This window comes from Amphiprion ocellaris, chromosome 2 (assembly GCF_022539595.1).
Source record: "Amphiprion ocellaris isolate individual 3 ecotype Okinawa chromosome 2, ASM2253959v1, whole genome shotgun sequence".
Lineage (NCBI taxonomy): Eukaryota > Metazoa > Chordata > Actinopteri > Pomacentridae > Amphiprion > Amphiprion ocellaris.
The window spans coordinates 10,278,902-10,293,400 of record NC_072767.1 but is presented as its reverse complement, the minus strand read 5'-3'; the positions used below and the strand labels follow the sequence as shown (position 1 = coordinate 10,293,400).

Genomic DNA, 14,499 nt, shown 5'->3' with positions numbered 1-14,499 from the left:
TATACACCTGTAAACATACACATCCGCACATATTTCTTTTACAGTGAAGATGTAGCATCAATATTGCACGTGCATTGTAAAAAGTAGCAGCAGTTGTATTTCACAGTGACCATAGGTGCCTCTGCCCAGAAGGATTATTTTGAGTTCAAGAGTCTGATGGCTTGGGGGATGAAACTGTTACAGAACCTGGCTGTTCTCGCTCTGATGCTGCAGAACCTCCTCCCAGAGGGGAGCAGGGAGAACAGTCCATGGTGGGGGTGAGTGGAGTCTCGCTGAGACAGCGCTTGTGTGCAACATCCTGGATGGATGGAAGAGAGGTTGGAGGATGGAGAGAGTTCATGGTCAGTTTGAAAGTGCACGCCAGCAAATTGGTCACAAACACAGATGTAACTCAAGTTTAGATGTTAATAACATCACAGAATTGCAACACACAATATTAAAGATGTTGCGGCCATGTCCAGCCACTGTCGCGACTGCTTTGTTAAGGCTGTGTGTTTACTTTATCTGTTGTGTTTTTAATATCACTTATGCAACATCAGTTTATTCGGATAGACTATCATATGACTGTAACACACTTCTAGAAGATATGATACAATCAAGTAATTATTTTTTTTTCCCACAAAAGCAGAAGTGGCCAGGTGAGATCCTGCATAACACTGAGGAAAACAACTGTGACACTATGTAAAAATGGAGGAGGAAAAAGCACTGTGGATCCAGTCCCTGGAAAACAAATTGGATGATCTCTAACTGAAGATGACCAGGCATGGGGCATTTGGTGAATTGAGGCAGAATGACCCAATGTGTATTGTGATGACATAATGCTGGTTCGAGAGTGCACTTAGCTAAACGGGGGATGTGAGGACCTGTAATATCGTCTGCCTGACAGAAACATGGCTCACTCCTCTGACGCTGGACCAAGTCATTCGGCCAGTGTCAGAGTCTTCCTCTGTGTTCCGAAAGGACAGGGCAAAGGAGTCTGGCAAGTCCAAAGATGGCGGAGTTTGTTTCATGATAAACAACAGCTGGTGTACCCTCCAAAACACCAGAATCCTCTCTACAGTTTGATAGTGTTTCTGCTCTGACATGCAAATGACTTGTTGCTCTTGAGGCAACAAACACTTTCTGCATCAACTGTAGTGAAGTGTAATCATACTTATGGACATTTCTCACTTGTGTATGTGTGTTGCACAGAGCAGCAGGTAACTGACAGAGCTGCTCCACCCCTCACACACCAGGTAAGCCTGTAGCTCTGACAGACAGAACACTGCTTTGGACACGTCAGACAGGTCTTACAGTGATGAGATAGAATGTGCAATGCAATGATCTTCCTACCCTTCCTAAAGTACAGTTAACAGAACCATTAATGTCAGAGCTTATAGATCCTCCGGTATTTAAACATTTCAAGCCGGGGCAGATTTAATACTAGGGCTAGTAAACTAGTGGGACTAGTGAAGCACGCTATGCAGAGGTACGGGGACAAAGTGGAGTACAGAAACAACAAATTGACTCCAGAAACTTATGGCAGGGGCTGCAGATGATCAAGAACTACAGGAGGAGATCACCCATCTTGGTAAGTGCAGACACTGCTCTAATGACCTGAATGCTTTCTACATAGAGTTTGAAGCACTAGCGCTAATGCAGTCTCTAGCGCTAGTATGCTAACTGCCATGGCCAACAGTTCATTATCGGCTGGAGCAGAACACACAATCACTGTTTCAGAGCAGCGCAACATGAAGAGGACACTGAGGAGAGTTAAGATCATGAATGCAGCTGGTCCACAAGGCACACCAGGAAGAGTGCTTAAGTCCTGCACTGACCTACTAGTCCCAGTATTCATAATACTGTTCAACATCTCTCTGAGTCGCTGTGTGGTCGCTGACTATTGTTTCTGAACCAAAAAATGCCTCTCCAGCCTGCTTAAATGACTACCGCCCAGTAGCTCACCTCTGAAATAATGAAGTTTTTTGAGACAATAATCAGGAAACACATCAGTTCCTCACTCAACTCTCTAGATCCACTTCAGTTTGCTTAATGGTCAAATAAATCCACTGATGACATAATCTCTCAGGTCCTGCACACCATCATCACCCACCTGGACAGGTGGAGAGGGGACTATGTGAGAATGCTGTTGGTTGATTTCTGTTCAGCATTCAATACCATTGTACCCTCCAAACTGTACACCAAGCTGTCCAGTCTGGGACTGAGTACCTCCCTGTGTGACTGGATTCTGGATTTCTTATCCACTGGAACACAGGTGGTCTGGGTGGACAGACACATTTCCAGACCTTGCACCCTGAACACCAGAGCCCCCCATGTATGTAGTCAGTCCTCTGCTCTTCTCCCTCTATACACATGACTGTGTGGCTACAAACAGCTCTTACGTCATTGTGAAATTTGCAGATTACACAGTCGTGGTCAGATGCATCAGTGACAGTGATGAGCAGACGTACACAGAGGAAGCTCACAGTCTGTCATGGTGGTGTCAGACTAACAACCTACTGCTGAACGTCAGTTAAACCAAAGAGCTGATTGTGGACTTAGCAAAGGATAAACAGATCACTTGTGGAAAGGGTGTGCAGCTTCAAGCACCTGGGAGTGCATATCTCTGAGGATCTGTCAATCTGTGTGAAAAAAAATGAACACCACACAAACTAGTGCAGAGAGTTAGTCTAGACCCTAAATGTCTTGTGAATTAAAGGAGCAAATTGTCTTTATTTGTTGTTTTCTTTGTTGTTTTTGAATGCCATGACAAAAAAATAAAGGAGCACTATCAAACAAAACACACTGCACAGTGTCATGTTTGTTGTTGCTGAGTATAATCGAAAGAAAAGAAATTGTCCAAAGGCAATAGGACTGAGGCTGTGTGTGTTTGTGTGTGTGTCTGTGTGTGTGCAATGAGGAAAGATAGGGTGGTGTCTAGACATTCTGTTTTACTCCATCCCTGCTGGCCAAATGCAGCAAGGTGGATGAACTGAACATTAGATAATGTGAAGGAAGGAGTGAGAAGGAGGAGGTCCATTATAGTTTCCCTTGGTGTCCTTTCCTTTTTTAATTTTATTTGCAAAGAAGGGTTTTCATTTCCCCTGTGATGTCAGTAAAGTTGCATAGCAGGAGGGTTGAGATCAGGGTTTACATATATTTAGGTAGATGAGTGTGAGTTCACCTTGTTAGTACAAAACACCATGTATGATATTGCTTCATGTCAGCTGTCACTACTGTCTGTGTAAGAGGACAAGTAGGGTGTTTGGTTTAAAAATAAGGTAACGCATTAAACATCTTCTTTCCTTTTTGTTTAGATCTCTCAAGTTTTTTGGAAAGCATGCATGATAAAGTTCATTATGTGCATCGAAATATTAGCCCTTAATCATCATATAGCTCCTTTTGTCTTTTTTTTGACGTCTGAAACTGTGGGTTGTTGTTCTAGACATTTCACCACTGAGTCCAGTAATGTTACAAATACACACTTTTACATGTAGGTATTTAAGTTTTTAGCTTCTTCTCTCTGAACTCTTCCAGTTTTCAGTGCCCCATTGCTCTGATTTCATATTTTGACATGGTACTGCTGGATGCAGTGTGACTGTATGTTGTTAACAGAAAGCCAGTCTGTCTCTACAACTAGCTGGATGAAGTGGGGATATGAAGTGCTTCTGGCTACCGTTTAGTCACTCGGCCTACCTCACTTTTTGTTCAGGGAATGAGCTCATACTAATCTCTTAGCGATCACTGTGGATACCGGATGAGCCTATAGCTACTTTCTAATTGGCTAGTCAAGTCTGCTGGTGGGACATAGAGAGAGTCGTAGGAAGGATAAGGATAAGGATAAACTTTATCGATCCCACAGTGGGGAAAGTTCACCGTTACAGCAGCTCCAAAGAAAAAGTATAAAGGCAGTGCAGGAACAGATAAGAAAAAGAAACAGTGCAAAAATTGCAGAAAAAACATTATATACAGATGATTTTTTTCTTTTTTTCTTATAAATATCATGTAGAAGATTATATACAAGAGGATGAGGTATCAGTTGTTGCACATAAGTAGGAGGATGCGTGTCTAAAATGGGGGAAGAAAAAAGTGCAGCGGTAAACAGTACACGGTGGAGTTTATAGTGCGGCATTGTACAATCTAACAGATGCTGGAATAAACCACCTGCAGAAGCGTTCCTTCTTACATCTAGGGTGTACCAGTCTGTTGCTGAAGGTGCTTCTTAAGGAGTTCACAGTCTGATGCAGAGGGTGGGGGTGTTTCTGATGATAGAAGACAGTTTGGCCAGAGCTGGCCAGAGCCCTCCTCTCTCCCACCACCTCCATGGAGTCCAGGGGGCAGTCACAGACTGAGCTGGCTCTTTTTATCAGTCTGTTTAGTCTGTTCTTACCACACTCAGAGCACCCCCCTCCCCAGCACACCACTGCATAGAAGACCACTGATGCCACCACAGTGTCATAAAAGGTCTTCAGCAGTGGCCTGCTCACACCAAATGATGCGAGTCTCCTCAGCAGGTATAGACGACACTGACCCTTCTTATACAGAGAGTCAGTGTTATCTGTCCAGTCCAGTTTGTTATTTAGGTGAACACCCACGTACTTGTAGGTCCTCACTCTCTCAATGTCAAGTCCCTGGATGTTCAGCGGTGGAGTGTATGAGGGTTTCCTGTGGAAATCGATCACCATCTCCTTTGTCTTGCTGGCGTTCATTTGGAGGTGGTTCTGCTCACACCAGTAGACAAAGTCCATGATGACCTTCCTGTACTCACAGTCATTCCCCTCTGACATGCATCCTATGATGGCTGTGTCATCGGAGAACTTCTGGAGATGACAACTGTCTGTGGAGTAGCAGAAGTCTGATGTGTAGAGGGTGAAGAGGAAAGGTGAGAGTACTGTACTCTGGGGTGCTCCTGTGCTGCAGACCACCACATCAGACACACAGTCCTGTAGCCTCACATACTGTGGTCTGTCTGTGAGCCAGTCCATGGTCCATGCAGCCAGCTGGTCACTGACCCCCACTCTCTCCATCTTCACCCTCAGCAGTGCACTGCATGAAAAGCCAGATTATCGACCCTGTGAATCACTGAAAACCTACTAAGTTCCCCACAGTTATTGGTTGTTCTCAGGCTATGAACTCCTAGTTGGCGGGTGAGGAGAAATACCTTGAATGAATCATGTTTGTGGAGTTGGGGGGTGGGTGTGTGGGGCAAGGGGGGAGTGAGACTTCACACCTGGGGCATGGCAGAGGTGTGAAAACTAATTAGCATCTAGCCTGCCTGTCTAGCATGACTCAGGACTACGATTGGATGAAACAAGACATGACAGCAGAAAAAAAACTGTGTCATGATTGGTTGAAAGATCTGTTGCTACTGGTCAAATCCCCGCCCCCCGCCAGCCCCCCCACCCACCCCACCCCACCCCCACCTCCTCACCCCCAGTCACACACAATAATAATGCTTATTATTATTAATATTTTAATAAGACATTAATAAATATGGGCCATATAGTGTATAATTACCTGCATACTTGTTAACCAATGGGCTATCCTACAATCAATGACATTAATTTATTGGAAAGGAAAAAATATGACATGTTGAGACATGTTGAAAAACAAGAGCTTTATTGAACAGTCCTGAGTTCCAGAAATCCGAAATCAAAATTAAAATAAACTGTCTTTAAAAACAAAAAATTTTGACCAAGTTCATCTCTCACTCCAGGCTGGTCTCAAGCATCAGCTCTGGCTTAAAATGTTTTTTGGCTGCTGCCGTGTTGTACTTCAGTGGCTTCAGTCTATCAGACGGCTGTCCATTGTGAAAACACCTGTGATGTAGAGCTGTGTACTTTACATCAGCCTCCAGCCTGTAGGGCTGCACACAGGTTGGCAAGCTCCTGGCTGTGGAAGGATGGAGGCCATACTATCCATCCACGCACCCCGTCAACGCTGCCGTCCTCTTCATCTGACATCATGTCAGTTGTGATGCCCTTCCAGAAGTCCTCTTCATCGGGAGCAAGGACTGTCTTCCTGGCATCCAGCAGATGTGAACACAATCAGTACAGGAAATCAATACATTTAATAATTTAACAGAAAAATAATGTCATAGTGACCAGCAATACTATTCTAACCACATTTTGTATAAAACACACAATGTAATGAATCAAACTAATATCTCTTACCCTCTTTCTTCTGTGGTGACTCGGGGCAGAAGACTTCATGGCCTCCGCCTGATCCGCCATGTTGGGTTGACTGTAGTGGTAGTTCCTCCGTAGAGTTTCAAAAAGCTTTTTACAATCAGCTGGAAAACAGTTAAATGAAGCCGTTATTAGCTTTATTATTATTTCCTGCTATTTTCAGCTATTGTTAGCTTTTGTTTCTGTTGATGAAATCGAAAAATTTAGAACAATTTTAAACAGGATACTTACATAGAAGGACGTCTGTCTCCACATCCTCCACATCTGGACTTCAGCCAAAGTTTTAACTAAATATGTCCTGACTGTCTCATTGTGAGGTGAGCCCAGTCTGTGAAAATAAATCAGAACATTCATTTACTACTCACAGCAGAATAACTGCAGAGTCAACTGTAAAGTCATTTAAAACAGTTTTAAATTAGCAGACACAATTTGAATGGATGCATGAATTGTTTACAATCTACAGTACAACAATTTGTGTGCATTCAGCTGACAAAGAACTATTATACATGCTTACAGTAAACATTTTTCTCACAAAAAAGAAACGAAAAAGAAAAAAAGAGTAAAACAGTCTCACCCTTGTTCCTAAAAGTACAAAAAGTACAAAAAGGCAAAAATAAAGTCACGTTTGTTAACAAAGACGGAGGACAACATGCTATCACTGCTTAACGTTACCAATTCAGAGCATTGTGCTAAAACTCGCTAAAAATATCCCACAAATGGAATATATTCTTACCGCAATTTTAGGACTGTGCTCTCCTCTTTTCCGCTGAATTTCCTCGCCGCTGGAGAAAGTGTTTAATTTTGCTTCCATTGCGGCTATCCTCTCCTCCAGCTTCTGCTCCAGCTTCTGCTCCAGCGGGCCTCTTTGGCCATACAGCCCGCTGATAATGCTCAACAGTTTCTTCTCAGTGTCTGTCGCGGGTCTGACTGGAACCAGTCGGTCATGTTCAGGCTGTTCTATGTGAGGAGTTTGTGGTGAGTCGGACTGGTGATACCGGGCCGCCATTGTAGAAACTCACAAAGACGACTTCTTTGTCTGTTCGTGTATCGCGCGGTTCTTGCGAGACGACGCGTGTGATTGGACGAGCAACTCTAACGTGATGACGTCAGTGACGCAGCATTCCTTAAAGTAACATGCCGACTTCTCCAGGTTAACAGATTTTCTCTACGCCTGCAAGATGAACTTCTTTAATCAAAAGAAGAAAAGGCTTTGCCCCTTACAGTGATGCCTCTGTCATATCATCCTAGATGAGCTTGATCTACACTACCAGTCAAAAGTTTGGACACACCATCTCATTCAGTACATACATACATATGGAATTATGTTGTAAACAAAAAGAGTTAATATTCAGTATTAATCTCAATGTATAAATAATACAAATAAATAAAAACCATTGAATGAGGTGTGTCCAAACTTTTGTCTGGTAGTGTGCATGCAGTGTTGATAATGTATCATCAGATGAACCCTGAACACTGTAATTACAGTTGATCATTTTGCCATTTCATGCAAACTTGTAACATATTTGAATGACAGATTTAGAGCAGAAAGGTCAGCATATGTACAGACCTGATCAAAATCTTAAGACCAGTTGAAAAATAGCTAGAATTTACCTTTTGCACATTTGGATCTTAATGAGGTTTTAAGTAGAGCTACAATATGCAAAAGCAAGAAGGGGGAGTGAGACAAAAAGCACTTTGAAAAAGTAATTTATTGAAAACAACAAGTAAACTGAAATAGGCTGTTTATCAGCTGATCAAAAGTTTAAGACCATCGCTCAAAAAATTACAAAAAACTCTCCAAACCAGAACAAAAAATGTTCTCAGTAGGACTCAGTAATGAGTAGCTCCACCGTTCTTGTTAACCACTTCAAAAATTCGTTTGGGCATGCTTGATGCGAGTGTTTCCAAGAGGCTGGTGGGAACATTTCTCCAAGTGGTGAAGATGGCTTCACGAAGGGCATCAACTGTCTGGAACTGATGGCCATTTTTATAAACTTCCCTTGCCATCCATCCCCAAATGTTCTCTATGAGATTTAAATCAGGGGAACATGTGGGATGGTCCAAAAGAGTGATGATATTCTCCCTGAAGAAGTCCTTGGTCAAGCGAGCATTGTGAACTGCAGCGTTGTCCTGTTGAAAAACCCAGCTGTTACCACACAGACGAGGGCCCTCAGTCATGAGGGATGCCCGCTGCAACATCTGCACGTAACCAGCTGCCGTTTGACGACCTGCACCACCTGAAGCTCCAGTGTTCCACTGAATGAAAAAGCACCCAGATCATGATGGACCCCCCTCCACTGTGCCGGGTAGAAAACATCTCAGGTGGGATCTCCTTGTCATGCCAGTAACGTTGGAAGCCATCTGGACCGTCAAGGTTAAATTTTTTCTCATCAGAGAATAAAACTTTTTTCCACCTTTCACTGTCCCATGTTTGATGCTCCCTGGCAAAGTCTAAACGCGCAGTTTTGTGGCGTTGTAGGAGACGAGGTCTTTGAATTCATTTTTTGTTTTTGAAAACCTTTTCCCGCAGATGCCGTCTGATGGTTATTGCGCTGCAGTCGGCACCAGTAAGGGCCTTAATTTGGGTCGAGGACCACCCTGTGTCTTGACGGACAGCCAATCGGATCCTCCGGCTCAGCGCAGGTGTAATTTTTTTGGGTCTACCACTTGACTTTTTTTGTTCCATAATGCTCAGGATCTTTCAAAAAATTTAGAATGACTGTCTTACTGCATCCAACCTCAGCAGCAATGGCACGCTGCGAGAGGCCTTGCTTATGCAGCTCTACGATCCGACCACGTTCAAGAAGAGAAAGGTTCTTAGCTTTAGCCATCAGGGGGGCATGAACATGTGAATGCCTGACAGAAGATGAGAATTTTGAGCAGATTTGGGCTTTTATAGCCTGTGGTCTTAAACTTTTGATCAGCTGATAAACAGCCTATTTCAGTTTACTTGTTGTTTTCAATAAATTACTTTTTCAAAGTGCTTTTTGTCTCACTCCCCCTTCTTGCTTTTGCATATTGTAGCTCTACTTAAAACCTCATTAAGATCCAAATGTGCAAAAGGTAAATTCTAGTTATTTTTCAACTGGTCTTAAGATTTTGATCAGGTCTGTATTTGCTAGATGGTGTTTTTTAAGGAATCCATCCTTGAACCTCTGACAGAAACAAGACCAGCCATTATGAAGCAGTTCATAGCCATTAATGTCAGGTCAGAGAGTACTATATATAGACGCGTAATTGCAGGAGTTTCCAGGCTTCATCACCATCCCAACAGACATTTTTATGGAAAGTCGGTAGAAGTTTGGAACTTGAGGGGAACAGACACCTCATGTCCATCATCATTTCTACCTGTTGAGGGCATTGCTGGAAGATGTGTGGTAAACACATCCACTGTACAGGAAAGCAACATAAGAGAAAAGGTGACTGTAGTCATGCTGCTCTGCATGGTGTTTGAGATTTAGGATTTTCACAGTGTTGAAAAGTGCCTGTGATGTGCTTTTATTTACTTTTATAAAAGCTGTATGAACCCTGATTCAAATAAAGTATAAACTGTATAGTTTTGTTTGTGTGTCCTTTTTCTCTTAAAAAAACTAATGCAAGTGTGAAAAGTCAACCCCCACCCCTAACCCCCCTACCTTACACCTCCAAACCCACCAACCCCCCTACCTTACACCTCCAAACCCACCAACCCCCCTACCTTACACCCTCCACACCCACCACTCTGATTTGCATTTGTATAGCTCACAGCATTTTCACTGACACTGGAAAGCTCCCCCCCGGGACATCAGCCGTCCACGTTAATTCCTGGCATTTCTCGGTAGTTTTTTGTGCTGCCCGCAAATTGCAATGCACTGCCATTAACTTGAAATTCCACGGAAATGTTCAGTGCTGTTTACAGACAAAAATCCCTACTTTCGTGAGGGTTGTATTGTATTGAAGGCACTGGAGAAGTCGAAGTACGTGATCCTCCCGGTGTTTCTAGTGTCCTCCAGGTGAGACAGGGATCTCTGCAGCAGGTAGAGGATGTCGTCATCCGTCCCAATCCCTGGCTGGTACGCAAACTGCAGGGGATCCATGTTTGGACTCACCAGGGGGCGAAGATGGTTCAGGACGATCCTCTCCAGTGCCTTCATCAGGTGAGAAGTTAAGGCCACAGGTCTGTAGTGGTTGGGCTCCTTGGGGCACGAGGTCTTTGGGACCGGAACCACACAAGAAGTCTTCCACATGGCAGGAACTCTTTCCAGTCTCAGGCTTAGGTCGAAGATGTAGCAGACCACCTGACAGAGCTGGTCTGCACAGTCCCTGAGGAGTCTGGAGCTGATGGCATCAGGACCCATGGCTTTCCTGGCTCTGGTCTTCCTGAGCTGTATTCTCACCTGGATCCACTGTTGGTGTGAAGAGAGGAGGAGGAGGAGGTGGAGATGGGGGGAGAGAGGAGAGCCCCAGAGATGGTGGTGGTGAAAGGAGGTGAGGGGGAGGGAGCTAGCAGGCAGGAGGAGCTGGAGGCCGGCTGGACAAGGCTCAGGCTGGAGGGGAAGGGGATGAGACCAGTATCAAACCTGTTGAAAAACAGGTTTAACTGGTTGGCCCAGTCTCTGTCCCCAGGTTCAGGCTCCCCCTTTTTGCCCTTGCCCTGCCCTGATATGGTCTGGAGTCCTCTCCAGACCTCTCTCGTGTTGTTGTTCTGCAGCTGATCCTCCATTTTCCTCCTGTAGTTGGCCTTGCACTCCCTGATCTTTCTCTTAAGGTCCCTCTGTACCCTCCTCAGGTCTTCTCTGTCACCAGACTTAAAGGCCCTCCTTTTCTCCAGCAGCAAGGCTCTCAGCCCAGGAGTCACCTGCTCTTTGTTTGAGAAACACCGTACCCTCCTAGTGGGTACGATGGTTTCTACGCAGAAGTTTATGTATTCTGTGATGCAGTCCATTAAACTGTCAAAGTCCTGTCCATGTGGCTCACAGAGCACCTCCCAGTCTGTGGTGGTAAAAACAGTCTTGGAGTGCCTCACTGGCCTCCTCAGACCACTGCTTCACACACTTTTTGATTGGGGTTTTTTTCACCAGAGGTGTGTAAGCAGGGAGCAGATGGACCTGGCTGTGGTCTGAGCAGCCAAGCGGGGGGAGGGGGGAGCAACTGTAGGCATCTGCTGTGTTTGCATAGAGCAGATCCAGAGTTTTGTTGTCCCTGGTGGGGCAGTCTGATGGAAGGTGGGGAGCGTGGCAGCCAGGGAAGCATGGTTAAAATCCCCTGTGATGAGGAAGAAGGCTTGAGGGTGCGCTGTCTATAACTGTGAAACCACACTGTGGAGGAGCTCACAGGCTGAGTCGGCATTGGCCGAGCGAGGGATGTACACTGTTCCTGCAATAACATGTGAAAACTCCCTCGGCAGGTAGTATGGCCGGATGCTAACAGCTAGCAGCTCAATGTCCCTGGTACACCGCTGCTCCATGATATAAATGTTCCCAGGGTTACACCACTTGTTTACAAACATCGCTACTCCCCCGCCTTTCTCCTTACCACTCTCCCTCATGTCTCTGTCTGCTCTGATCAGATGAAATCAATCGAGCTGCACCAGTGAGTCCGGGGTTAGCTCGTTCAGCCAGGTTTCTGTGAAGTGAAGTAGACTGCACTCCCAGTACTCCCGCTGTAGCCGCGTTAGCGCCGCTAGCTCATCCGTCTTATTTAGGAGAGACCTCATGTTTCCAGTGATGACAGATGGAAGGCATGGTTTGTACCATCGTCTCCTTTCGCGGCGTTTTACTCCAGCTCTGCATCCCCTCCTTCTGCTCCGTAGTTTGGCGGGGATCTCCGATGGTGCTTCGGGATGTAGCCTAGCTTGGCTAAGTGCCAACAGCTGCTCCCCTGTGTAAACAACAGCTGGGCTACGACCGAGAGTGTTCGCTGATGCGGTATTTAAGAGTCCAGAAAACAGTAAAAAACACAGCAGCAGTCTCACCAGCTTAACACCAAGGAATGGACGTTTGCCGGAGCGACGACTGTAGAAAAGAAACAGTAGAGGAAAGCTAAAAGTGCGAAAAAGTAGCTATAAACAAAGAGAAGGGTCAGAGCTGCTGCAACTGGCTGCCGCTCAATCAGCGACATCTTGATCAAAAAGGAAACAAGTGGAACAACAGCAAGCAAAGTGGCAGAAGAGGGATTAAAGTGTAAGAGTCGGTTTGTACTGTATGTGAGACAAAAAAAACTAACAGCAAAACTCCTGTTAGTTTCTTTATTCCATCCATCCATCCGACGAGAGCACACAACGAGATCCAGCCAACAACTAAACTTTGGCTAAGCCCTCTAAGCTGAGTTTCACCTGCTCTTGGGGCTGAATGTGGCTTTACAATATCTTCTCACTCAACATCTAAACAAGCTCTAACCCTGAAAGGGACTCTATTATTATATTATCATAGCAAGCTGTAGAAAACATTTAAGTTTAAGAAACTTTTAAAGTTTCCATTCATAAAGCTCACTTTAACAAAAAATTTAACAAGGTTTACACCGGGCATCTGTGTTTGTTAATAAGAACTAATTTTGTAATACAATAAATGTCGATAAAAAAACAACAGCAGCAAAAAAAAAAAAAAAAAGCATGCCATGATAATTTTTACATTTAAAAATCTTTAACAGGATATGGCATTTGGTTTCATGAATGACACATTCAATTTACAAAACTGGTGTTTCTGAAACCAATTAAAATTAAAACACTTATTTTGTATAATTCTTTTTTGTACAATTTACATTTGACTAAATGTCAGAGGGGTCAAGAGGGACAATTCCAAATGTTAACAAGACACATCATAAAAAATGAGGCAAATATTATAGGAGTATCTTGATAAATACCTTCTCTTGCTACAAAAAATTTTACTTTGGAGAATCTAATTGTCTTTGAAGGGGTCAAACTGACTTCCGTGTAGGTGACATTAAATTTGACTGATGATCTCATTCAGACACCATGTGTTCATTCTGTCTCTGTCGGTTCATCACACTCTACAAGTCACGTAGTTTTCTCTTACTGTAAATAGAGGCGATGTTATATTCAATGCAGCAGGAGAGCTGGTATTTATCAGTTTTCACTGTACCTGTAATTAGATGCTCAAAAGGTTCAGGTGCTGTGAGTTTAAAGCCTAGACTTAGAACTTCTGCAGTGTATCCTTGTTGTTACACTTTTCTAACACTGTTTATCCTTACACCCTCTGTTGGATAAAGCGGAACTATTATGTGTGTGTGTGATGGCTGGTGTTCCCACACGGACATATATTGTTGTGGCACTTGAAGGCTGGCATTAAAGAACAACACGTTATGCACTACCATGGTGTCGTCTGTGTCTCCCGTATAACGTTAAGCCAGATAACGCTAACGTAACATGGTGTCAGAAGAAAACCAACGAAAATGAGTCAAGAGGACGCGGCGCGAAGGCAGAACGGAGATGGCGGAGCAGCCGTGCCCCAGCCAGCGGCGCCAGGCAGGTTCGACTTTGCAAAAGTTTCTGAGTGGCCAAGATGGCTGAAGCGGTTTGAGCGCTACAGAATAGCGTCGGGACTAGATAAGCAGTCTCAAGAGTTTCAAGTAAACAGCTTCATGTACGGTGCCGGTGACAATGCAGAGGTCATTTTAAATGTCCTGCCATTGGATGATGCTCAGAAGAGGTCATATGATGCAGTAACAGCGGCTTTCACGGCGCATTGTGTGACCAAGAGGAACGTCATATTCGAAAGCGCATGCTTCAACCGGAGGTGCCAAGAGCCCGGGGAGAGTGTGGAGTCCTTCATAACAGCAGTGCACACGCTAGCCGAATACTGTGAGTTTGGTACATTGAGAGATGAGCTCATAAGGGATCGCATAGTTGTGGGCATAAAAGATGTAAAGTTATCAGTGAGCCTACAGCTGGATGCAGACTTAACTTTGGAAAAAGCTATGACAAAAGTGAGACAAAGTGAAACAATAAAAAGACAACAGCCAGTCCTAAGAGGAGCTGAAAATCAACAAGGACAAATAGAGACAATCCAGAAAAAGCCTGCAAAGCCATTTAAGACTTTTAAAGACAAAATAGACATCAAGACATGTGAGTGCAGCAGATGTGGACAGCTAAAGAAACACTCAAGAACTGAGTGCCCAGCGCGAGATGCAGAATGCAGGCGATGTCACAAGAAAGGACACTTTGCTAAGAAATGCAGATCGGCTGGGGGGGTCCACAACATTACAGAACTTCACAGCCGGAGTGCAGATGAAGAGGATTTTGCATTTCTGGGTGAAATGGACTGCATGGGGGAGGAAGAGTGGAGTGACATAGTTCACCTAAATCAGGACAAAACACTCTTCAAGTTGGACACCG

At 44.4% G+C, this 14,499-nt stretch overlaps 1 protein-coding gene and 1 long non-coding RNA gene across 14 annotated transcripts in view; both read right to left on the bottom strand.

The window, feature by feature from the left end:
* Positions 1-14,499, bottom strand: part of mast2 (microtubule associated serine/threonine kinase 2) — a 224,736-nt gene that overhangs the window by 115,742 nt on the left and 94,495 nt on the right. The gene's annotated exons all lie outside the window — the stretch shown is intronic.
* LOC111562483 (uncharacterized) lies at positions 5,578-9,770 on the bottom strand. Its single transcript, XR_002745595.3, has 4 exons — positions 6,901-9,770; positions 6,399-6,495; positions 6,153-6,271; positions 5,578-6,000 (listed from the first exon to the last, which is right to left on the bottom strand). It is a non-coding gene; the product is annotated as an uncharacterized LOC111562483 (long non-coding RNA).